The sequence below is a fragment of the Bactrocera dorsalis genome, chromosome 1, assembly GCF_023373825.1.
Source record: "Bactrocera dorsalis isolate Fly_Bdor chromosome 1, ASM2337382v1, whole genome shotgun sequence".
Lineage (NCBI taxonomy): Eukaryota > Metazoa > Arthropoda > Insecta > Diptera > Tephritidae > Bactrocera > Bactrocera dorsalis.
Window position 1 is genome coordinate 27,465,757 of NC_064303.1, and position 26,355 is coordinate 27,492,111.

General features: G+C 36.0%; 1 protein-coding gene across 3 annotated transcripts in view; it reads left to right on the forward strand.

Moving 5' to 3' along the window:
- The window catches only part of So5a1 (Solute carrier organic anion transporter family member 5A1), a 71,639-nt gene that overhangs the window by 2,935 nt on the left and 42,349 nt on the right, over positions 1 to 26,355 (forward strand). The window lies entirely within an intron of this gene.

The window sequence follows — 26,355 nt, forward strand, 5'->3', positions numbered from 1 at the left end:
GAAGCAGAGGAAGAGGAAGACCTCCACTCCGTTGGAAGGACCAAGTGGAGAAGGACCTGGCTTCTCTTGGAATATCCAATTGGCGCCACGTAGCGGAGAGAAGAAACGACTTGCGCGCTGTTGTTGACTCGGCTATAATCGCGTAAGTGGTGTCTACGCCAGTAAAGAAGAAGAAGAAGAAGTAAAGTAAAATGTGTTGACTTGAAGTCACGAAAATTTCAAAAAAAAAATTTAATTTCCAAAGTTATACGTGTTTGTGTTGACCCAGTTCCAAAAAAAGGTGCATGCGGTGACAACCATAAGTCCTTGGAGATTCATCTAAAATCAATCGGACAAAAAAAATAGTTTTATAAATAGACAAACCTGGGCCTGATCGAAGGGTTTTATTTTTTTTTAACAAAACAAAATGGCGGCCTCAAGAAATTTATTTCTAAATTTTTGGGAAAAAATTAACAGGTAATTGGTCTTAAAAAATCGAAATTTTTGAAAAAAAAAATCCTTCGGTCAGGCCCGAGTTTGTTATGTATTCTAAAAGCCGTATAAATTTCATTAAAATCTACTGAGGGGTTTTCAAGTTAAAGTTTAACACTTGCGCTTTGAAGTGCCCGAGCTCTCTTTCGTATTTCTCGAATAACTCAAAAACTAATTATCGGATCAACGTGTAATTTTCAGAGAATATTTTTAAGAGATTACACTTAACGAAAATAAATTTTTTGAAAATTCTGACTACCCGTAACCCCTTAAAGAAATTGGTAATATCGGATCACTATAGCATATCTATACAAACTGAACGTGTTCGGAATCAAGTACTTGTATGAAAAGATTTTTCATTTGACGAGATATCTTCACCAAATTTGGGATGTCTTACCTCCTAAGCTAATAATTTCATCTCCGAAAAAATTGTTCAGAACGGATCACTATTGCATGTAGCCGCCATATAAACCGAACGAACGGAATCAAGCGCTGGTATAGAAAGATAATTCATTTGACAAGATACCTTTACAAAATTTGGTTGGTCTTATTTTTTAAGCTAATAGTTTCATCTCCGAAGAAATTGTTCAAAACGGGTCACTATTACCACTACCGTTCCAATGATAGACGGGTGTAAAAAACCGGAACGGACCTTAATTTTTATCCAGCCAAGGACTGTCAACTTGGCACCATTCCTTACAACAACAACCGATCAAAATGAAATTCTTGTAAGAAGGATATTATTGCTTCGGTGCAAGCAAGTTAACATTTTTTCTTGTTTTTTGACATAAGATATACATACTTTAAGATCTTTGAAATAAGATTTATACTAATATCTTAAATGTGGTAGAATGCTTCGTATGTTTTCGTACATTCGACTATCCATAATTTTGACTCTGGAGCTTAGGCTAAAACGTTAAGCTTAGGATTGACTTCGGTGTTAATGTGATTCATCTTAAGCTTTTTCAGAAACTTGCGGTTTGTCATTCTAATTATGTTTAAGATTTAACCCGACTTGGTCTGTGTGAAAAGAAATTATATAAAAAAGGCGTAACGCAAAAATTATTATCTTCGTTTTTATAGTTAAAAGCAAAATCATATTTCTAAGAATAATGCAAAACGATATTTCAAAATTCTCTGTATGCTTATGACCTAATTTAAGCTCCCTTTATTATTTATTTATAGCTTACTTTATTATGTATGCATATGTATATGTATGTAAGTATTTGTTTTAAAACTGTTGTCCAAAGTACGGTCTCTGATTTGCTTCGCATTCACTCTTGATATGCTTTGCTAATAGACTTTGTCGTCACGGTTGCAGCGGTGATGGCGGTTGCTGTGGTTTCTATCGCTATTAAAAGCAAAATGCCAGACAAGAATTTCATGTCATACGAAAAAATTGTAGCATTTGTAGCACTTCCTCGTTTTCATGTACTAAATAATACATGTGTGTACATAAATATATATGTACATACATATCTGTTTACTTACATACAAATATTTGTGCGTGTTATATACTTATTTATATTTACACAATGTATATAGACTTGACAATAATCACAATGACAGTGTTACATAATCAGTAAAAATACATATACATATGTATGTATGTACGTCTGATCCACTATGGGTTTATTTGTACATACATACATATGAATACAGTTTGATAACTTCATGAAATTTCATAATCGAAAAATCGTACAACGATATATGTATAGTATGTACATATGTATTTCCCAAAGTTTTTGCTTTCGTACGAATTCTAGTGTGAGTTTTCGGAAAAAATTAATTGCTAATTCAGAAAATTTGGTACTTCAAGAAAAGTGTGATGAACATTTCCATTCATGTAAATTTATTTTTTAATACTTTGCCGGGAAAATTTGAGAATTTACTTCAATATACTTAGGCTGCTGTACACAAATCGTTCCTCCGCAAAACGACAACAATTTAAAATATCATTTAGTCAAAGTCAAAGAAGATTTTTTTTTCGCAGCTTTTATAATAATGTCTGAAGGTCGAATAACGTATTTTCTCCTTGGTTGATTTGTTCTTTGATATAACATTTTGAAGAAACTCGCCACGAGCTTGTTTATTTGACACTTATCTAAGCGATGATCTTCGTGATGATGCCTCTAGGTAATTTTTTGGATAAATGTTCCCACTACTTCGAGTTTAAGATACAATTACGACGAATCACTTTGCAACGATAACTAATAGAATACCGATAACCTCTGAGTCTCGATAAATAAAAATAAAAATTTTGGGGATGTAAAAAAAAAATTTCGATTTTTTAAAAATTTCTAGACTAGAATACTCCCTTAAAATGATGCCTTCAGTTAAATCCAGGAGAGTTTCATCTCCTTGATATCTTGCGTTCAACCACTGAACCAATGAATCTCGCGTGCGCTGAGCAGGCTCTGATCGACGACTCACTCCTATGCGCTTGCAATATTCTTTTGATCGTCGGCTTTGCAGTTTCCAGCGATTCCGCAATGATTATCAGCCAAACGACTTTGATGATGGAGTAACTTGGTGATACTTTTAGTGAGGACAGACACTTCTTGACTAGCTTTGAGCGCTCAGTTAGCAAGCTCAGCTCGAACCATCCGTATAAAACCTCACTGCAACTCTTCTCCATCCACATACTTATATTTTCACACACAGTTAGAGCTTAAATGCTACCTGAAACTTTCCTTAGAATTATTTTCATTGCCTATCAATTGTTTTTTCTGCAGAGTACACTACACGTACATACATATACAGCATGTCTTCATAAATAGTATTCTGCTACAGCGTTGACAGCCGTAAACACTGTGTTGGTGTCGGCCAAATGGTGGTTTTCATTCAAAACTTAGCACATCGATCATATTTTGTGAATTTTTGCAGATCTATGAATGTGTGCTCGAATATAAACACATACATACATATTGGTTGTATTTCATATGTACATACATACATATGTATAAATATTTCTATAGAAATTAAAAGAATACTTTTTTAGTTTATTTCTGGTTAGCGGCAATTGCGCAGGACCTTCAGTAGCAGATCTGTATATGAATTCATGTAGATTTGTAATTTTTTCAAATATCATTATTTGTAGCTTCTTTTATGTGTACAATTAATATTTCTATAAGTGTGTATGTGATGTGTGTATTTACATAGTATGTTTTTGCTTTTCTCATTTCAATAATTATCTGTTTACAAATTCAAAATGAGCTTAAGCACCTGCCTTCAATAATTCACTTATTAATGATGGGTTCAAAAGGTGTTAAAATCTTAACTAAATGGTGCAAATACTTATGCATGTATGTTTTCATATATTTAAATATTTCTGTATTTTTGTAAATACGCCGTTTCCACCTATTAGTTAGACATTAGTCAAATTAGTTACGAACGCAGAACAAGTTTTTATCCTAATTTCATGCTTGGTTTCTTTTAATTAGTTAGTTAGCTAACCAAAATTTCTTTGATTTGTATTGTGTTAGTGGAACGTTGATGTTTTGAAACAAATACAACAAATATTTGTTTTCTTTTTCATGCATTCACGGCTACGACAAGCAGTTTATAATAAAGAGAGATGCGAAAACGTGTTCTTCGAAAGCATGTGTCATAATTGCGCAAAACTTGAGATTTTAGAATAAATTACGCAAAATGTAAATAAACTTAAATATCAAAATTGGGCTTCATTGTAGAATTTTTTTTACGTTGGATGCCATACAATTTGTCGTTCGCTCAAAAAAACCACGTCAAATGCGAAAGTTATCCATACAAGCCCTTGATTCCGGTTTGTATGGCAGCTATATGCTATATTGAGCCGATCTGAACAATTTCTTCGGAGATTACATTGTTGCCTTAGAAAATAATCTATACTAAATTTCGTGAAGATATCTTGTCAAATGCAAAAGTTTCCCATACCAGCACCAGATTCCGATCGTTCAGTTTGTATAGCAGCTATATGCTATAGTAAACCGATCTGAAAAATTTCTTCGGAGATTACATTGTTTCCTTAGAAAATAACATACATATATAGTAAGCCGGCCTGAACAATTTTTTCGTATATTATATTATTATCTGTGCCAACTTTTGTGAAGATAAATTATGAAATGTGAAAGTTTTCCATACAAGAACTTGATTCCGATCGTTTAGTTTGTATGGCAGCTATATGTTATAGTGGTCCGATATCGGCAGTTCTGACAAATGAGCAGTTTATTGAAGAGAAAATGACGTTTGCAAAATTTCAAAACGATATCATAAAAACTGAGGGACTAGTTCGTATATATACAGACAGACAGACAGACGGACATGGTATAAAAAGAGGCTTATGTCGGATTGGTCGAGAATTATGTCACAAAAGTACAAAAGTGCTTTGAAATTGTCTATGTGGTCGGGGACAGCTGTTAGTGGAATTACGCTTATGAGGCCGAAACTAAAGAACAGTCGCTTGTATGTTGGTTTACAGATGAGACGAATCTACGGATCGCGCACCAAGCCCGTGCATGCAAATCGTTGGCTGTTTTTTTGGAAAAAGTGAACATGTTGCAACAATCTCACTGGAACAACGCAGAGCACTAAATTCTGAGTGGTATGCAACCAAATTATAAAGAAAACTAATCATGGAAGACGGATCGCTCTATATCACGATAATGCGAGCTCTCAAACATCAACTGAAGCAATTGCATTTTTTGCACTCAAACCATCACTTTGATAAGTCATCCAACGCCAAATGCACTATTCATGCAAATTTTAATCCTGATATGTTCATTTATTCTAAATTTTTAAACTGGAAGGTGAAAGTTTCAAATGGAATTTAAAATTGCGTTATAAAGGAAGTAGGCGTGGCTGTCACACTGTGACTTAAAAATGTCAGAGAAATGTCACGTAACAAATTTTGTTGAAATCGATCGGACAGGTCTCAAGATATGTGATTTCACCTAAAAGCGGTCTAATTTTGACCCTGGCTGCATTAAAGGGTCCTCATACATACCATCTCGGAGGTAATATTTAATGTCTCTGGCATACTTAGTTATTCATTTATCGCTCTTTTAATAATATTTAACGTCGGTAGGAGTTCTTATAATATTTATGCTAGGTAAATTTGGTTGTTGTATCTGGAGTTGTTTAGGAGATATGTACATTGTACTTATTAGAGGGTGGGACCACATCCAATTTTTCTAAGATTTTGTTCATAGATACTCCTTGCTACTGCGATGCCCTACGCAAAATACGAGTTTTATATATAATTTAGTGCTTAGTTTTGGTACTTTATACGTTTTCGGTTAATGGATTTTGTGGGCGTGGCAGTGGTTTGATTACGCCCATTTACGAGCTCGTACTTTTTTTGTCAAGGTACCGGAATACCAATTTTTATCAAAACATTTTACTTTTTACTCAAGTTACAGCTTGCATGGAGGGATGGGCGGACGGACAGTCAAGGGGATTTCAACTTTTCTCGTAATCCTGTTCATATATAGTGTATATAGATATTCCTATATCTGTCTCGCTTAATTTTACGTGATACGTACAACCGTTAGGTGAATTAAACTACAAATATTATACTCTGTAGCAAAATGTTGCAGATGTATAAAAATACTTACAACAGACTAGTGTTTTGAAAAATGAACTGACTCTTGTTGAAAAGTCAGCTGTTTTGGGATAGTTTAAATGCATACATGCTCTCATTTCACCGGAGGGAAATCATTTTTCAAATATTTATCTATTTCCATATTAACATACTTATGTCTTTATGTTTATATGTATGAATATACTTAACCACAAAATATTTTATGTGACTCATAAAATGTAAACAAAGCAACAAAGTCGAATAGGAAATTCGCAAACATTTCAACTAAACCAAAAAAAGTCAAACCTAAAGAGTCAGCAAAATCAAATTACCCGAAAATATTTCACATGAATAATGTTTTGTTGCCATGTTAAGCAACTTTCTCCCGCGAAATAAATTACTGAGCACAAATTTAGGCAAACGCTGTTAGAATTTCCAAAAAAAGAGGTGCGTGTGCCAAATATGTGGATATGTACTATAAGGCACTCGCTTATGCGGCAGTAAAAAGTGAAGTGAAATTATGTCTCTAAATGGAGTAAATGGTTTATATGTATGTATGTATGTGCGGATGCTAGTATTTATGTGAGAAATTATGCAAATTAGTTTGTAGGTATTTTAGGTATGTTGGTTTTATCAAACCAGAGCAGAGACTTGGAAAGTCAAAATAATTAAGGTAATAATTAGAGGTTGATGTGTGGAAGGCTATTGTATAGTGTGCAGTCAGCACACCTACCATAACGGCAAGTAGTTCAAAGGACAACTTTCTCTCTACTATGGGCCTTATAGCCGAACAAGAGAAGTTTATGGAACCAATATTGGAGCGCGAGATAACAGCCCGGGTTTTTCAATAAGAGCGCTACATACAATGGTGACTTACGGAATATGTACGAATGTACTTACACAGGAATTAAAAATTTCATTGATATTCCAAACCGTTCTCGTTTTATTAAAGCCTTCAAAACAGCCATCACATAAGAAATGGTAAACCTTGAGGAGATTTTTAAAAAATACTAATCTAATAGTCAGCAGATACGAAACTGTTTTTATTTTTAGTTCAAAGTGTCTCTAAACATTAAAATAAACAATAAATAATAATTTCGTTATCAGTCTAATAGCTTCCGAAATGCAAAAGGAACACTTGTGCTCTACATTGTGTCCTCGTATTCTTATCGACATAGCATTCGCTAATCACAGAAAATTTTAAAACTTAGCTTAAATGTAAACAAGGGCCCGATAAGAGTCCCATTTGCGATAGATTGCGAGAACGCGCTGTAATTTCCACTTCCACATTTTTATACACTTGCAGCATGTTGCTACAGAGTATAATAGTGTTTTTCACCGAGCGGTTGTATGTATCATCTAAAACGAATCGATAAATATGTATATAGGGTTATATGTACTTATGTATATACATATATAAAGGATTGGGATGACGAGTTGAGTTGAAATGCGGGTGACTCTCGGATATAATGGTACTGTTAAAAATTACTAAAAGTGCGATAACCGAATAACTAAGTATGCCAGGGACATTAAATGTTACTTCCGAGATGGAATGAGAGGGCTTTAGGCATGGCACGGTCCACTCTTAGGTGAAATCACATAACTCTTGACCCGGCCGACCGACTTTCAACTAAATTTGGTACGTGTCATTCCTCTGACATCTTTGTGTTACAGTCTGAAATCGGATTGCAGCCACGCCTACTTACTTTATATCATAATTTTAAATTCCGTTTGAAAGGCAAAAAGGAATTATATATTACGATAAAATTTTGCACAAAAATAGCATGTGAGGTGTACCACCTTATGACTAAAAAATGTGTAAATCGAACCAAAAGTGTTCAAGCCCATAGGTACTGACCTAGTGCTTATAGTTGGCTTTTTAGCGAAAATATCGGTCAATGTGTGAGACATATAAATGAAACTCAGACAATCCCTTTTTGATAGTATTATGTCTCTGTGCAAGAAATGGGTTGAATCGGGTCAATACATCCCTTAGCCCCCATATACCTAATATAAGGATATTCGAACTTCCGAGTGACTTTATACCGCATAGATCGGCCAACATGTGATTTATTTTAGTAATATTGAGATAGTGTGTTTTTGTTATAACGGTGCATATTTGTGCTTAGGATGAAAAAAATCGCCCTAGACCCCATGTAACTAACAAGCCTTTTGTACTCGAAAGCTCTTCTCAGATTTTAATCGTTGCAGTTTGCAAGAGTAAGTAATGTTCGGCTATACCCGAACTTAGCTCTTCCTTACTTGTTTTAAGTAATATTTTATACCGAATTTTGGGAACGCAATAAAGCTTTCATGGTTGTTTACATGCAAGTATACAAGGAGTGTTCCAAAGTAAACAGGACTTTTTGAATCTAGCGCCCCCTGGTGGCGCCATCTATATGTCAACTGGTGCGTTGTAATTTGATATATTTTTCGATTGTCCAGTGAGACATGACATTTCATCAATTGGAAGTGAAGTTATTGCGTTTTAGGTGTCAGTATGTTTGTGTTATCGGTGCGAAAATGAGCTTCAAACAAAGAGCCAACGGTTTCAACGTTTTCAAAGTGGTCGTGAGGTCATAAATGACGATCAACATGTGGGTCAATCAAAATTCGTAATCACCGGAAATCACATCGAAACTGTGCGTGAATTCATCAATAATCAGCCGAAATTATCATTGAAATTCATAGACATAGGAATTGGACATCTCCAAAATATCGATTTATCTCATTTTGACGGAACATTTGGGCTTACGAAAGGTGTGTTCCCCACAAATTGACTGACGACCAAAAATTGCTCAGAATCCAATATTCGAATCGACGCTTGTGACCGATTATTTGACCAAAAATCACATTTTAATAATTAGCCATTGATATGGCATCATGCGGCTTCTGCTTTTTTGGGAAAAATGCATTTGCCCATGAAAGGAAAGCGTTATGCAGACGTAGAGGCCATTCAAAAGGCTTGCACCGGCATACTGGCGGCCATACCGGTAAACGAGCTAAAACACTCGTTCGACATGCTGTATTGAAGCAGAAGGAGACTATTTTGAATAAAATAAATTGATTTTGCCGAAAAAAACATTTGTTCTGTTTTTTTAAGTCCTGTTTACTTTGGAACGCACCTTGTATAATCTCTGCACTTTATTACAATAAAAAAAGATATAATGGTTTGAAATGTTAATTCATAAAAGTAGTTTTTGCTGTTATTTCTGCTTTCATATTTAATTTACTGACAGCAAAACAGCACAGATAATTTACAAGTGTAACTGACGTACATACGTTACATATTTAAATACCTATGCAAATACATACATACATATGTTTGTATTGTTGTGTGAAGTCGTAATTGCAACCCTGTGGAAAATCAAATTTACTTTAACTCCGATAACAGTGCAGCAAAGCTAACCTCATTCTCGTTTTAATATCAAATTGCTAACGGGTTGAGTCTCCGCTATCTTCACACCGTTTGATACTGGATGGTTGGACTTTGCGTGAATAAATCCTAATAGGTCTTCGCTATCCGTGACAGTAAAATTATCCCGGTGGCCAAAAATCGAAGTTGCTTAGATGTGGAATCATCTGGGCATTTTTTTTTAAGTTTTCGTAAAACTAAATACGAACCAATTAAAAACAATCGCTGGTGTTCATCTTTCACGTGTGCTCACACAATACGAAGTCAAGCAACCACAAAACTGTCTGATTAGATTATTTAGCATGAAACCTTATCTTTCTAACGCCATATCTCGTAACGCGATACCACTTTTACATCGATTATATATATGTAAAGCTCTCCTTCAGTTTTTTTGTTTTTTTTTTTACAAAATTTGTACACTTCCTTTTCTCCTGAAGAATCTGCTCATGTGTCGGAACCGCCTATATGGAACCACTTTAGCGTATAGCATAATGATCGCAATAAATTCAAGCCTTTTCATATCTGCTAGATATTCTTGGCATGGATTTTGGAAAATGATGTTATCTCTGAAGAAATTTTTCACATCGGATTACTATAGTATACATATGTATGTATATGTAGCTGCCATACAAACTAAACTATCGGAATCAAGGCTTGCATGGTATACATTTTTTTTGACGAGGTGTCTTCAAAAAAAATGTTATATATTAATATTAAATTCACCACTACATTCTCTGAAGAAATTGTTCAAATCGGACCACTATAGCGTATAGCCACCATATAAACTCACCCATGCAAATCAAGATAAATATCTTTTTATATCCTTTTATGCGTTTTATGCTATAAAAATTGCACCTCTGAACAGTATTATAGCTTCAGTGCAGTCCATGTTACTTGTTTCTTGTTTAGTTTCACATATCGCTCATTTGCTGCAAGACCGGCATAAGTCAAAAAAATCGATTCGCCAGAAAACGCGTTTAAAGTTTTCAACTTACTACAACCTTACACGGTGACTCCAACCTTACACCTCTTCTCAAGCGGAGCATATAAGAGGTATTCATATGAATTTTTCACTCAACATGAAGTATGATATAACGAACAATTCTGCCGGTCTTGCAGCAAATGAGCGATATGTAAGTACTAGTGTATATTTTTCCTACTGGGTATTAAAACATGCATATAAACTTTATTATCGCTCGATTTTTTGCTAGTTTGTTAATTAAGTAAACTTGGAAATCTTTTTATAACGATTAAGCAATTTCATTCATATAGACATTCGTAAATGCATATACCTCTATAAGTGTATATGTATTTGTATAAACAATTGCACCTGTGTGCGCTTATACGCTCATTATTTGTAATTTTACTATTTGCATGAGTATGTATTATTTCGGGAAAATATTTGTAAACTGATTATCTTTGCTGTTTATTGTTCTATTTCACATATACAGTATATCTACATACATGTATGTATGTGTGCACATGCATTTGTAGGTGAAACTTCTAAAAGATGCCTCTTTTGTTTATTGCTGCTAAACTTGGCTGTCGGAATTCAATTGAAGAACAAAAAAATTACTATTGTCCTCTTTTGAATTCAAATGATTTTCTTTATTAATTATAGATACATATGTATATACAAACGCCAATATATATACATATGTGGTTTTTAGCAGGAAAAATAATATCTGATTTTCCCATAATTTTCATAGAATTTTCAACAGTTAAATTGAAACAAGCAATTTACTCAAGAGCGCATTAATTAAGTGCAACTCATTGTCGCATATTAAAAATGTGCGGATAAATTGGAAAGAGATCAATGATAATAAATAATTGGTTACATGTGATTGTAAGTATATGTCAGTTTCATCTTGAATGTGTTTAAAAAGTCGACTTTAGTGATTTCGAAAAGAGTCGAGCTGTCAAGTACAATTAGCATATAAAACATTTATGAATGTACATATGTATGTATGTAAACTACTGCAATCTTATCGAATAAATATTAAAATATCTCATTTAAATATAATAAATTTTGTTGTGAGCTTAAAAAATATTCATAGACTTCAGATATAAAGGGCGATTCATTTCGAGGTTCCCCCACCTTTTTAAAAAGAAAAAACACAGAAACTTCAGATTTCATAGGAAATGTTTGTTATCATTCGAAAGAACATTCTTTGGCATTATTTTTTGAAGATTATCAGTTTCAAATAATGACCGCGAATACGTCTCAAATGGTCCATCCCTTAAGTCCAATTTTCAATGACTCGTTCGAGCATTTCGACTTGTAACTGGCGTTTTGTTCCAAGGCCTAAACCAAAGCGGGATTATCGGCGTAGTTATTAGATTTTACTTATCACCGCAGAAAAAAGTAAAACGGTGTGATATCACACGATCTTGGTTGGCCATCGACCGGTGTAAAACGTCAAATTATCTGCTCACCGAAGGGTTCTCTCAACAAATCCGTTGATTGATGCGATATGTGTGAAGTAGTGCCGTCTTGTTGAAACCAAAAGTCGCCGAGACCACGAGCTTCAATTTCAGTCATTAAATAGTCCGTTATCGTGGCAGCATAACGTTCGCTATTGACAGTTACCTTCTCACCGGCAGCATTTTTAAAAAAATATGGACCGAACCATGAACAGGATTGTCCCTACCTTTTTGAGATATCGATCTTTTACCTACGCCCTTTTCCTCTAAGACGCTACTTATTTTTTGGAACCGCAGATACCGAACCACTATTGGATAAAACTGAACAAAATTAAGATCAAGACCATTTTATACACTTTTATGACATACGAAATGCATAAATTCAACTAAATTTTCATCTCCCAAGTCTTTTCTCTCTCTCTTAAGGTAGGTAGATAGTTGACTGTCTGACAACACATTTAGGCCTTTAGGAGACCCATTTTGAAACCTATCTTAAGGTAAATATTGGATATGGACAGTTCATATTTGTATCAAATCCTTCCAATAACGGGCGTTTTTATACTCAGCTTACTTACCCTCAACAATTTTTACAAATCGTGCAAACTTAATGCCAAATTATTGGTTCGGCTTGCGCGGCGCATACGTCCAATAAACGGTCGACATAATCACGGTAATTCAAGCAACCATGAATCGGGATGATGATGATAGTCCACAACCTCTAAAAGTCATAATTTGGTGCGTTCTAAAGGTAGAGGGAATCATTGGGCCATATTTCTTCGAAAATGAAACCGGTCATATTCTCAGTCAATGGGGAACGTTATAGAGCCAAGAATTGGAGGTTGTTCATGTGAAGAACCTCCGAGAAAATGTTGCCACATGCCAACGAAACAATTGTATTTTGCCGTATGAACTATTTTTATGGAGCTATGTCGCTTGTCTATGTAGACAATTCCGAGACGATTGACGACTGGGAATTGAATATTGCATACATACGGCCTTAATATTCTGTTTATAACAAAAAAATATGCAGAAATCCTCGTATCCGTTTCTTTTTATATTCACATGGCTTAATCATGTGTTCATCGATTAATACTAATTTTTGTCATCGCTAACTACTCTAATGCATTTTTAAACGTAACCCAAAATAATTATACTGTAGAGTAATTTTTTATTTGCTCTTAAAAATATAATTTTTGTTACGAAAAAAGCAGCAGCACAAAGTACATCGATTTAATCACCTTTTATCTGGCATTACGATCAACGAAATAGCATACAACGTCCGCCTATTTGACAAGTCAAGGCTACTGTTTCTTTTCTTTGTCACTTTTTGCTACTTACGACACATCAAACTTTGTATTATATACGTATTTATGATTTTTTATTAGTTTTCGCCCATCTCGTTTGTTTAATGTCTAACGTGTGCTGTCAGCGATTTTTGCCGTATTTAGCCAAATGCTGTCGTTAAAACTTAAGACAAATGTCAATTTTATTGCCTTTTTTAACACATATTTTTGTTGTTTTTTGTATAGCTTTGCAATTTTATCATTTGTCGGTACGAGTTTTGTCAGCGGACACGTGGACATGTCCGAGTGCGGCGTGTGAGTGGACTTTTGAAATTCAACAGCTGTTGCGCGCCCACCAAGAAATAAAAATACAGAAAAAAATCGCGTGGGAGCGTGCAGTGTTGGAAGCGACACGCTCTGTTCCGGTTTCAAAGTCAGTTTTTTTGCAACTTGAGGGTTTACTGCGAAGTACTTGTATGTGTATTTTTCTGCTCTAGAGCTGACTCGAAAATCTGTGAGCTAAAAATAGCTAAAGTAGTCTCCACAAAAATGAACCCTGATATTTCAAAATAAAATTTATAAATATTTTTCACACAAAATGTTTGCACTTTGCTTTAAGAAATTTATTTATAAGCACTGAAATCTAGCATTTCCAAATATGCGGAGGGTACTAACTTCAATTAGACCCTATAAATTATAAAAAGTGAGGAGCAAGACGAGTTGAGTTGATTTAGTTATGTCCGTCTGCCTTCATATTTGGGAATTAGTTCCTCAGTTTTTGAGTTATAAATATTCCTCCCGAAGAATCTGCTAATTTTCCGGCATCGCCAATATCGCATCACTTGAACAGATAGCAGCCATATAAACTGAACAAGGATCGAGACCACCTGTTCGTCGATTTCAAAGCTGCTTTTGACAGCACGAAAAGGAGATGTCTTTATGGTGCTATGTCTGAATTTGGTATCCCCGCAAAGCTAATACGGCTGTGTAAACTGACGTTGAGCAATACCAAAAGCTTCGTCAGGATCCGGAAAGACCTCTTCGATCCGTTTGATATCTCACGCGGTTTCAGCGTGTTCAACATTCGCGCACGAAATATCTTCTGTCATCAAATAAACTGTCGTCGCACAGGCGACTTGACACCCACGTCACTGCTGACAGTCGTAGTTGTTTATATTGCAATCAGTGCGCTGGCTAGATCATGTCGTCCGTACGCATGAAAACACTCCAGCTCAGAAAGTATTCGACGCATTACCTACCGGGGTAAGCTAAGGAAGTGGAAGACTTCCACTCCTTTAGAGGGATCAGGTGGGGACGACTAGACTGCCCTTGGTATATCGAATTGGGGTCAAAATGCGAAAAGAAGAAATGACCGCGTCAGCGGTGTATACGCCAGTACAGAAGAAAAAAATATTGTTTCGGGTTCTATTTTATTTTACTCTTCATAGTGATGGAACATACGCCAAACCTGGCCCTATAGCCTGTAATCATACAAATACTTAATGGAAGGAAAGAATTTTAATTATCCTGATTATTATCTGGCTAAAGACTGCCAACTGTCTTTGAATTATTTGGGGATTGTTTTCAGCTGTTATAACAACAACAATCGGTGCGAACCTTCCTGGCAGTTCCTGCTCTGCTCACGTATCTACTAGGGATTTGTTGGTGTGGCGGATGGATCGGTGTCAAGAGGGAGAGTATGATATAGAAGCTGCGGTTGAATACTCACCATCAACTCTAGTTTCAGACTACTTCAGACCGGCTTTGAGCTCGTCCACGGTATATTCATGAGGTTACCAGGGAGGACACCATTTCGCCATTCATTCCATTTGGAAGCTAATCGGTTTTCTGAAGTCTTGCGCTGGCCTACAACCAAAACTTGTGCGACTGTGAGATCCTTCTGACCAAGAATGACCCGTAAAAGGGACTACTGGCTCCTAGCGAAGTCAAGCTTGCTGAATTGGTAGGTGTTCTGACTGGACACTATCCAATAGGTTTACACGCGGTGCGGCTAATATTTTGTCGGACGCTCTTCGATCAAGTTGTATGGCGAAGGCAAGGTGGAATCATCTTGTCCTTTCATCCATTACTGCCCGACGTTTCCAGACTGATATGAAATATCTTTGTAGAAAAATTTTTGGTGAACCCAGCGAAGTTGCTGGAATTGATAATAACCGCCTTAATAAATTTGTGGTAAGCTCAAAACGCTTCGTCTAGGAGGATCTGGAGATTATGGATTACACAAAGTACAAATATCTATTCAAGTGAGATTCTTCGATTTTGGATCCTACCTAACCTGACGTAACCAAGCCTAAATTTTTTAGAATTTTTTAATATGGATGATAGTATCGACACCCCATACTCAGAACTTCTTCATTTTGTCAATAATCTTTTAATATTATCAGGTTACACCTTATCCATCCATCATATATTTGATGATTTTAACGGTTCTTACTTGCTTTCTGTCCTCTTTTATTAAAATCTATTTTTTTAGTCCATCATAATTTTAGTGTACCGTTACCAACTTTTGCAAACCGAACGCTCAATTAATTTTGTTTGGACTATGCTGTAGTTTCAGAAAAAAAATATATTAAAGAAATGGCCCACGAGTACCTTGCGCAGGTGCTCACTGAACTCGCCAAAACCAGTTCTCCGCTAGTGGGCTATTATATTTTCTTTAGTTGCTTTAAACTGTACTTTTACTTCGCGGTTTTGATTATTATTTGTCTTCTTTTGTACATATGTATATACTATGTATATTTTTCATCGGTGATCCGCTGACTCAGCTGCAGACTGATCAATGGAACTGACAGACTTGCTGCGAAAAGACACATTAAGCTCGCCAACTCCCTTTGTACTGCTATTCGGTTCGTGTATTTTAGCCGAGTGCTTCAACTAATTAAAGTTGCTGATGTTAGCTATCCCATTTTTTGCACATACACATACATATGTACATGTATAAATTAAACTGTATTTCTTGATTTATTCTCATTTCACGTTTTAAAGCTAAATTCATGAATTTTAAGTTTGTGTGTCGAGTTTATTGCAATGTTTCTTCTCTTCTTTTGGTAATATTTTTTTCATGATTGTATTGTATTAAGGTCGTCATGTGACGAATTGTCATGCTACGTATATATAGTAGTAGTGAGAAGAATGTGTGCTTTTGTATTGTATTTGTAATCGCCTTAAAAATTTGGCTTAAACGAAACGAGTTCATTGCGATCGCTTACATTAATAGAAATTACCCGAAAAAAAAAAACAAAGCGGAATACGGATAAACATGGACAAAGCGCAAATATATTAAGTAATTGGATGAAATAATATTGTGCAATAATATTCCCATAACATATACATATGTATTGTTAGATTAAAAAAATTACAACGGCAGATTCAGATCTTGGAAAGTAAACTTAGAGAGAGGTGGTTGTTCCTAAGACATGGCACCTGCACATTAAACTTTTGCCCGGATGTATCGAAAATGGAGGAAGGAACTAGTGTGGAAATATACTGTCGAGAACCAAACATAGTGCCTTTTATGCTGTTGGTACATTGCAGTATATTTTAAGCAAAGGTTTTTGCTATTGGGAAAGCCGCGGAGCTGGTCTCCAATGCATCAGCAAGCAACTCCGGGGTTAACATCTATCTAGACAACCAAAGCCATAACTTAATTTCGCATATCGACCAGAAAAGTCTAGGGAAGCAAGGAAGCAGGGCAGCAGTAGAATGTGTTGAACTAGCGACTTCACTTCTACTGAGTGCCACATGCGCATTGTAAATATTTACGGCGATCTGGATAGGTGCAATGCAAAGAAGACCAAAAATAAAATATACAAAATTTTTACTCACTGTTGAAAGAAAGGATTGTAAGAGAGTGATTGGAATACTCACTTGTCATAGTCTGGCGGCGGCACATGCCTGAAGGATGGACTAACAGATCCCGAAGACTGCAGGCAATGTCCAGAGCAAGACGCCGGGGTAGGAATGGGGCTAATCTTGTGCACTTGTCAGTTTGTATGGTAGCTATATGCTATAGTGGACCGATCTAAATACAGTTGCACGTCCAAAAGTCGAAAGTTCTCCATAACGCGAACTCTTGCATTGTCAATAGAATCAAATGTACTACAAATTTCCTTCCATAATTCTAACTTTGCCAATTTGGCATGCAATTCTCTAAGTCGCATTTTTCGGAGAAATCTCACTTTTTAAGTAGCTGCTAATGCAGAAGCCTTATTTATCCCTTCAAATTGCAGATTAAATTGAGGTTGATAATGAGATTTGCTCAGCCGGATTTATAGCCGATGACATTGTACAATCGAATATTTCAGACCTAACGAATAAGACTTCTAGCGCCATTGAAAACGGTGAGAATTCTGAATCTCTCTCTAATTCCAAGTTGTTTTGTGGATTATGGTGATTGGAGTTAGAGAAGTTCAATTGTAATTTGTTTGTAGAGTTCTTGAATAATTGATAAAGAAAAAAGTTTTTCATACAAGAACTTAAGTTTGATCGTTCAGGACCGATTTGTACGGAAGCGGGATCAGTATCCCAAAAACTTCGTTCCCGTATACTTGTATGTATATAGACAGTCACCGCGAATGCGACTCAGTTCGTTACACTGATCATTTAGATATGTACTTACTTGTAATTTATATGTTATAGGGTATCTGCAATCAATGACAGTCTTAATCGTTTTCATTTCAAATTAAGCGCACTCACTGATAAGCACGGCAGCTCGGATGTCAGTACAGATTCAACAAACATCACACAAATACAGCAATTTTCTATGTATAGAAAAAATAATGCACATATATTAACAAGTGATCCAAGTAAATGTACTTATTCAATAAATTTTTATTGATAGATCACGCGTGAATCGTGTCAAGCTGTCATGTTTCTTTGTTCACTATTTTTTGACATTTAATTGTGTAAAGACTTACGCCTGAACAAGGTGTACAAATCGTTCAACTTTATTACGAAAATTTACGTTCTCTAAAGAACGTGTTCCGCGCGTTTCGCACCTCTTATGATCAACATAATCGGCCTTCTGAGCATACTATTCGCAACACCATCACCCATCCTGACACTCAGCATTCATTATTAGATAATATTCGACCGGATAAATCACGCCCAGCACCCAGCAAGAAAATATAGCTGACACGAGTGTAGCCCAAGACCGTGGAGAGGCGATACGACCCATTAGCAGCAACTCGGACTGACATATAGACGCTGTGCCGTATTTTACGTCGAGATAATAAATTGAAACACTACAAAATACAGCTTGTCCAGGAACTGCAGCCGCTCGACCTTCCCAAGCGCCATCGCATTGCTCTATGGGCTTTCCAAGAGTTCCAAGAAGATCCTATGTTTTCGAGCCAAATTTTGTTTTGTAATGAGTTCTATTTCTCGCTCAATGGATATGTAAAGAAGCAAAATTGCCGCATTTGGGACGAAGAACAACCTGCAGAGATTCAAGAGCCTTTTTATCCAGACAAAACAACGGGTTGGTGTGGTTTGTGGGCTGGCTGAATCATTGGTCTACATTTCTTCAAAAATGACGCCGGTGAGAACGTAAGCGTCAATGGTGACCGTTATCGCGCCGTGTTAACCGACTATTTGATGCTTGAAATTGAAGCTTGTGATCTTGGCGAGATTTGGTTTCAACAAGACGGTGCCACTTCCCACACATCTCATCAATCAATGGATTTAGTGAAAGGGCACTTCGATGAGCAGATAAAGTCAATTTTTGGGCCGGTGGATTGGCCACCAAGCTCGTGTTATATCTTAGACTTTATCCTGTGGGAATATGCAAAGTCTAAAGTCTATGCAGACAATCCCGCATCGATTCAGATCTTGGTGCAAAACATCACGCGAAATGCTCAAAAAATTGCACTAAACGGATGTACCATCTGAGACAAAGCCGCGGCCAACATTTGAAAGAGATAATCTTTAAAATCTCAATGCCAAAAATGTTCTTCCCCATTAAATTTGAAGTTTTTGTGTTTTTTCATTTAATGAACCAACCTTTACTAAATGTACATAACATATTTTCTATGGAGGCCACTAGCCGCAGCATTGTCAAGCAACAACATTGCCGGAAATTGATTGTATCATGCCGGCTGAGACCCTCATTTCGAACCTGTGCTCTCGGCTTTATTGTTTTGACTGCGGCGAGCGTATACTTTCGACGTGTACACATAAATATTGTATGAAGTTTGCAAAAGCATCAACTGATAACGTTGCGGGCATACGAAAGAATTGAAGAAGATTTTTGAATAGATGCGACGCACTACGTGTGCAAACACAGAGATGTGCAAATAACAGTGTACACTGTGTGACAACAAACATAAAAAGTCACTTTGGCATATGCTTTATAGAATTTCAGCTATGTCGCTGCATATAGTATAAAGGGGGATATTTTTATTGCGGTACAATTCCATAACTATTATATGCAAAATAGTAGACACTTATGTATTTGTATGTCATATACGAGTGCATACATATTTATATATATAATGCATATAAAAGTATATCTGTGCATATTTCGCTGTGATATTGATAACAACATTTTTATAGGCTGTGATATCTGCTACATTTCTACAAATATTGTAATCATATATTATTTACATGTATACATACTTACATATGTATATATTAAACTCACACAATGTCGCTAATGCGGTAAATTTTCTATAGACCACTGATTTATTGATTTCTTATGTGACCCAGAGAGTATTAACCTCGTCTCTAGCCGTTGTATACAGACAACTATAATAAAATATATACATGCGAACAGCCAAATATTCATATACATATGTATGTAACGGGTGATTTTTTTGAGGTTAGGATTTTCATGCATTAGTATTTGACAGATCACGTGGGATTTCAGACATGGTGTCAAAGAGAAAGATGCTCAGTATGCTTTGACATTTCATCATGAATAGACTTACTAACGAGCAACGCTTGCAAATCATTGAATTTTATTACCAAAATCAGTGTTCGGTTCGAAATGTGTTTCGCGCGCGTGTTTTGTTCAGCGATGAGGCTCATTTCTGGTTGAATGGCTACGTAAATAAGCAAAATTGCCGCATTTGAGGTGAAGAGCAACCAGAAGCCGTTCAAGAACTGCCCATGCATCCCGAAAAATGCACTGTTTGGTGTGGTTTGTACGCTGGTGGAATCATTGGACCGTATTTTTTCAAAGATGCTGTTGGACGCAACGTTACGGTGAATGGCGATCGCTATCGTTCGATGCTAACAAACTTTTTGTTGCCAAAAATGGAAGAACTGAACTTGGTTGACATGTGGTTTCAACAAGATGGCGCTACATGCCACACAGCTCGCGATTCTATGGCCATTTTGAGGGAAAACTTCGGACAACAATTCATCTCAAGAAATGGACCCGTAAGTTGGCCACCAAGATCATGCGATTTAACGCCTTTAGACTATTTTTTGTGGGGCTACGTCAAGTCTAAAGTCTACAGAAATAAGCCAGCAACTATTCCAGCTTTGGAAGACAACATTTCCGAAGAAATTCGGGCTATTCCGGCCGAAATGCTCGAAAAAGTTGCCCAAAATTGGACTTTCCGAATGGACCACCTAAGACGCAGCCGCGGTCAACATTTAAATGAAATTATCTTCAAAAAGTAAATGTCATGAACCAATCTAACGTTTCAAATAAAGAACCGATGAGATTTTGCAAATTTTATGCGTTTTTTTTTTTAAAAAAGTTATCAAGCTCTTAAAAAATCACCCTATATAGATAAGGTATATTTCGTTAAGCTTTCTATCTACCTGGATGTGGACATCCATATGCATACATACACATGTATACTTACATACAAATGTATCAACAAAAGTAAGGACTTTATGTGCGTTTTACATTTGCGATTAAATTTTTCGAGAGTATTCTCGCTAAAGCTCTTTTTCGAAGTACTTTACACACGTTTTATATACATATACATGAATAATATTTTATGAGTTGTTTATAGTTATAAAAATGATTTAATTATCGTATTTTATTTGTAAATAACTTCGCCACATCCATTCTTATATATGTATGAAGTTATAGTTAAAATTATCTAACAGCGAAAAACTATGTTGACAGCCGCAATTGTCACATTGAATACTAAAAGTCAGCTGACGCAAGCTAAATAGATAATGTTTTAAACATAAACGACAAAGGTATTACGGGAAACGAAAAGCTGACGAGATTGTCAAAGTGTCATCTGTCTGGTTACCGAATCAGTACAGTATGTCATGAAAAGCGATAAACAAAGAAATTTTCGAAAGAGCTGACAGTCTGGATCAGGAGGAAATGGAATGCCTTAAAGACAGAGTTAAGATCATCAAGATCATCAGCAAAAGCCTCGAAGTAAAACAAACATGCTGTTTATTCACGCGGCGTCTAAAGGACTGCTGGGTGCTTGTTGTCTTAATGACAGGTCACAACCTACTGGCGTCAGAAACGTTCAAAAAAAGTTCAATGGACTAGATTGGTTATCAAAAATCAAACCGCTCTTAAAGTTAATTGACTAATATTTCAGTTCAAATTTAACTAAAGCTCTATCTGGCATTACTAAAGCCCAGCAGATCTATGCATGGCGTGACGGGCGGCTGGTATAACTTTACCGACTCTAGGTTAGAATACGTTAGGTGCTTGATCAAATATCGCACGTATACTGTTATATTATGCGTTATATATTATAATATAGGTATGCGCTCCCAAGTATTTATCATCTCTTTTCATACAGCTACTGCAGATGGCGCCTGGTAAGATTCCCAATCATTCAGCATAGACGCCAATAGGGCAATCATCAATTTGCAATTTCCTGTGATTCTGCTATGACCTGGCACCCATACCAGTTTTATCACAAAGACACTCAATGCGATTGATAGGGAGATTAGGCACTCTTCGAAAACCCTGAACACACTGTTAATGAGTTGAAGACTAGTCGCCGCTCTGCACTCTGAGTGAATAGCTACTTCTTTGAGGGAGGCTGCACTCTGGAACAGTTGATCTACTGCAACTTTGGCTTGGAGTCAGGAAGTCTGAAGCTGTATTAGATAGTGATCCCCTGAGAGCAAATCCCTTCACCAACCTTCGTTCCAAGCTTTGACCCATTTGTAAAGAAGCTCACTGCCCCTCTCCTCCAACGCCTTATTTCCACTCACAACTCCCTAGTCGGTATATGGGTCCAGAAGCAGCCACCAGAGTGGCGACTCCACGATCCAAGCAGGATGAAAGCTTTCACTTTTCCAGTCCCAAATTTTTTAAATTTTTGTTTTATGTATGTATAGTAGTATATTCTCTCAATTTTCTTCAAATGATTTCATAATGAATAATATAAGGTTTACTGTTCTAAATTTGTCCTCTTACGACCATTACCAAATTTATGAGACCACATTGGAATTTATGCCGGCGAGCTCTAATAATATTAATACAAATTTTCTTTGCTTGTTCGTGATGACACAACATTTGTGACGCTGCTTTTATGTTTGTAGCTATTTGCAAAATTGTATTTTCTTAATATCCGTCAAAAGCAAATGAAATGTCATCGTTAGTAATTATCAAACTTCAGTATAACGTCAATGCGGTTATGTAAAGTTAGGTTATATCATATTAATATAAACTGTTTTTTTACTAAAATAATGACTTTTCACAAATTAGATTTGAGAAAAAATTTGGAGAGGAGAGTTACGTGCCTGTTAATGATTTAAACTAGATCGCTAGTTCTTAACGCCCCCATTATGAAGAGAACAAAAAATCGCTGTATCATCTCATATACTCGTATGTAGAAAGATTTTGTTGAGAGCGGTCCACCACACCAAAGCCCCGTAAAGCAAGATTGGCAATTAACCCACCATATATACATTGTTACATACACAGACGGCACCACCGGCCTTTCTTACTCTCTTTTCCACCTAGAGTTTTCACATCAGCTTGCTATCCAAAATTACTTCTAGGTACTTGGTATGATCTTTAATTTTTAATTTAAACCTCGGGAGTTTTCATGCTGGAATTTTGTACCCCCTTGTAAAGAGTAAGAGATATACGTTTTATCAACATTTACGCGTGAGTCGTGTCCGGCTGTTATGTTTTTTTATGCAGTATTGTTTGACATTTCATCGTGTAAAGATTTACGCATGAACAACGTTTACAAATCGTTCAACTTTATTCCGAAAATTCACGTTCTGTAATGAATGTGTTTCGCGCGCTTCACAAATATTGTTCAGCCATAAGACTAAAGATTACTGGCTAATTGGGTATGTAAACCAGTAAAATTGCCGTATATGGGACGCAGAGCAACCTGAAGAGATTCGAGAGCTGTCATTTCATTCAGAAAAAACAACAGTTTGGTGTGATTTGTGGCCGTTGGAATCATCGGTCCACATTACTTTAAAAAAGACACCGGTGAGAACGTAACCGTCAATGGCGAACGTTATCGCGCTCTGATAACCGAATATTTGATATCTAAAATTGAAGCTCGTGATCTTGGCGACATTTGATTTCAACAAGATGGCGCCACTTCCCACACATCGCATCAATCAATGGATTGACTGAGAGAATACTTCGGTGAGCAGATAATTTCACCAGTCAGCCGGTCGATAGACGATCGAGATCGTGTGATAGCACACCCTTAGATTTTTTTCCTGTGTGGATATGTAAAGTCTAAAATCTAAGTGGACGATCCCACTTTGATTCAGGCCTTGGAGCAAAATGCCAGTTACCAGTCGAAATGCTCGATCGAGGCATCGAAAATTAGATTCAACGGATGGACTATCTGAGACATAGCGGCGACCAACATTATAAAGAGATAATCTTCAAAAAATAAATCGCAAACAATGTTCTTTCGAAAGCTAATAAATATTCCCCATCAAAGTTTTTGTGTTTTTTTCTTTAAAAAAGAACGGAACCTCGAAATGAACCAACGTTCATAAGTAGGCTTCACCAACTAAATTATTAATTTAAAATTTTTTTTAATTGTTATTTATTTTACATCTTATCAGTGAAGTACAAGTATGTAATGTCGTCCTCCAACAATCGGGCCATCGAACTTAAATGCTTTGTATTTTTACGGTGCAGATACTCGTATTTCACAGTTACAATACGCCTTTTTCAAGCGACCATTTTGTTTGTTTTTTATTTTCCAGCGCATCAAACACGCTCCATTTTTCCCCCGTATGTATTTCTAATATTTCTTATTTGTAATTAGCTTGCAAGCCTCTTTGCACAGGGTTTTATATTTTTCCGTATGCCTTGTCATGTGTGGAAACCTTTCAAATGCGATAACTTGTAAGATTTTTGCAAATTAGCCATAGACATATAGAGTCTGTCGCGCTTCAACAAGTAAGACTTGTCACTTTGTGTTTTTGTTGCTTTTTCGCAAGTGCGAGCGGCTCATTATAAACTCATTTGCATGCATATTTGCTCGGACAAGAAGAAATGTGTAGTGAATGTATTGCATTGTAGGCATTTTGTAGTTCACGAGCTTTTCCTGCAGCTACCATATTTCCCTCAGCAAATTAGCACATGAAAAATAGCTTAAACTCTAATTTGCATGCAGATGTGGCGAAGTGCGCAATATTTGTTCAAAATGTAACTTTTTTGTTTATTTGTGTTTTCGTATTTATTTTCACATGCAACTTTTACACGCGTGTTTTCTTTTTTTTTGAATTTCTTGTTTTTCTTCTTTTTTGTTAAGTTTTAACGCTGGCATCCCACACTGTCAAACTTTACGCCTCGTTTATTAGCAAAACATTGATTGCCGTTTGGCGTTTTGCTGCCGCAATAAATGATCTTCACACATTATTTAGATTTTCGTCTGTTTTACATTTAGTTTTATTACAGTTATTATTACTTTTATTACCGTATCTATTTGTTTCGCTAATTTTTGCAAATTTTCTTTCGAAAAACGCGTTTTTGCGACACGCTCGTAAATAATACAGCAGAAACAGGTTAAAAATGATGTGCAAACACACAACATAACAAAACACCTTAATAACAATCGAGAAAAATAAAATAAATGTATCATTGGCTTGAACTCAGAGCGACGATTTGTGGCCATTAATGAATTTTGGATGACGTTACACCTGCTTTTAAGCTCTCAAAGTAAAGAAATATAAAAAATTAAATGAAATAAAAATAAGAAAAATCCTTAAGCTTCACAAAGAAAGAAGATTCCGTATAGGAACTTGATTTGAGCGGTCAATTATTTTGGCAGCTATACATTGCGAGCACCCGGAATTGGAATTAATTTCCTGCGTAAATGATATTTCGAAAACAGCTATTTTGCTAAGTTGGTAGGACTGTCCTTAATTACTATGCCAAATATGAGCGCGATCTGTCAACCGATTTGTTTACAGCAGCTGCTTAAGTCGGTACATCTCAGTGGATAAAAATATCGAACAAAGAATTTGTCTCAAATTTTGTATTTCTAACAGAATTTCGTGCGGTAATTCAGTTTTATCAAAAACACAAGCCTACGAGTGGTACAAAGTCTTCAAAGACTTAATAATATAACAATAAAATACTAACAACAATTCTAGTCTAATTAATTAGGAGAAATACTTAAGGGGGTATTCTGGTCTAGAAGCATGAATTTCAGGTAATTTTTAAAGTGTCGTAAAAAAAAGGCAATTAATATTTTTAGTATCCATTTTTTATTAGTCATTTGTTAATTTTAGAAGAGTACAGAAAAAAATTGAAAAACTAAAAAAAGTAAAAAATTTCAAAAATATGAGCTGACGAAGTGGGGGGTCTCTAAAAATTTCCACGTGACCATACCCGTGATTTCAACCCTCCTAGTTATCTGAAACCAAAAAAAAAAGATTATTAATCTAGAATAATGTCGCAATGGCCGGAATTACGGAAAAGTGGGGAAACAATTTTTACAAAAAATGGAAGTAGAACTCAAGAAATCGTGGGTATCGTTCCGAAAAAGTCAGTTTCGAGAAAAACTCGTTTAAAGTTTAGGAGACAATTCTAGTGAACACGGACGCCACGTCATAAAATCGGCTGTATCTCCGAAAATAAGTCGATTTTTTTAAAATCCTTCCAAGGTCATATTTTTGAAAGTCTAAACTATGAAAATATGCAAAAAATAATCGATCTTTTTCAAAATCCTAGACCAGAATACCCCCTCAAAAGCTAAATGTTAAGAAATACATTTGCTGCTACTAGGTCAGAAGGCTTCTTGCGTTTT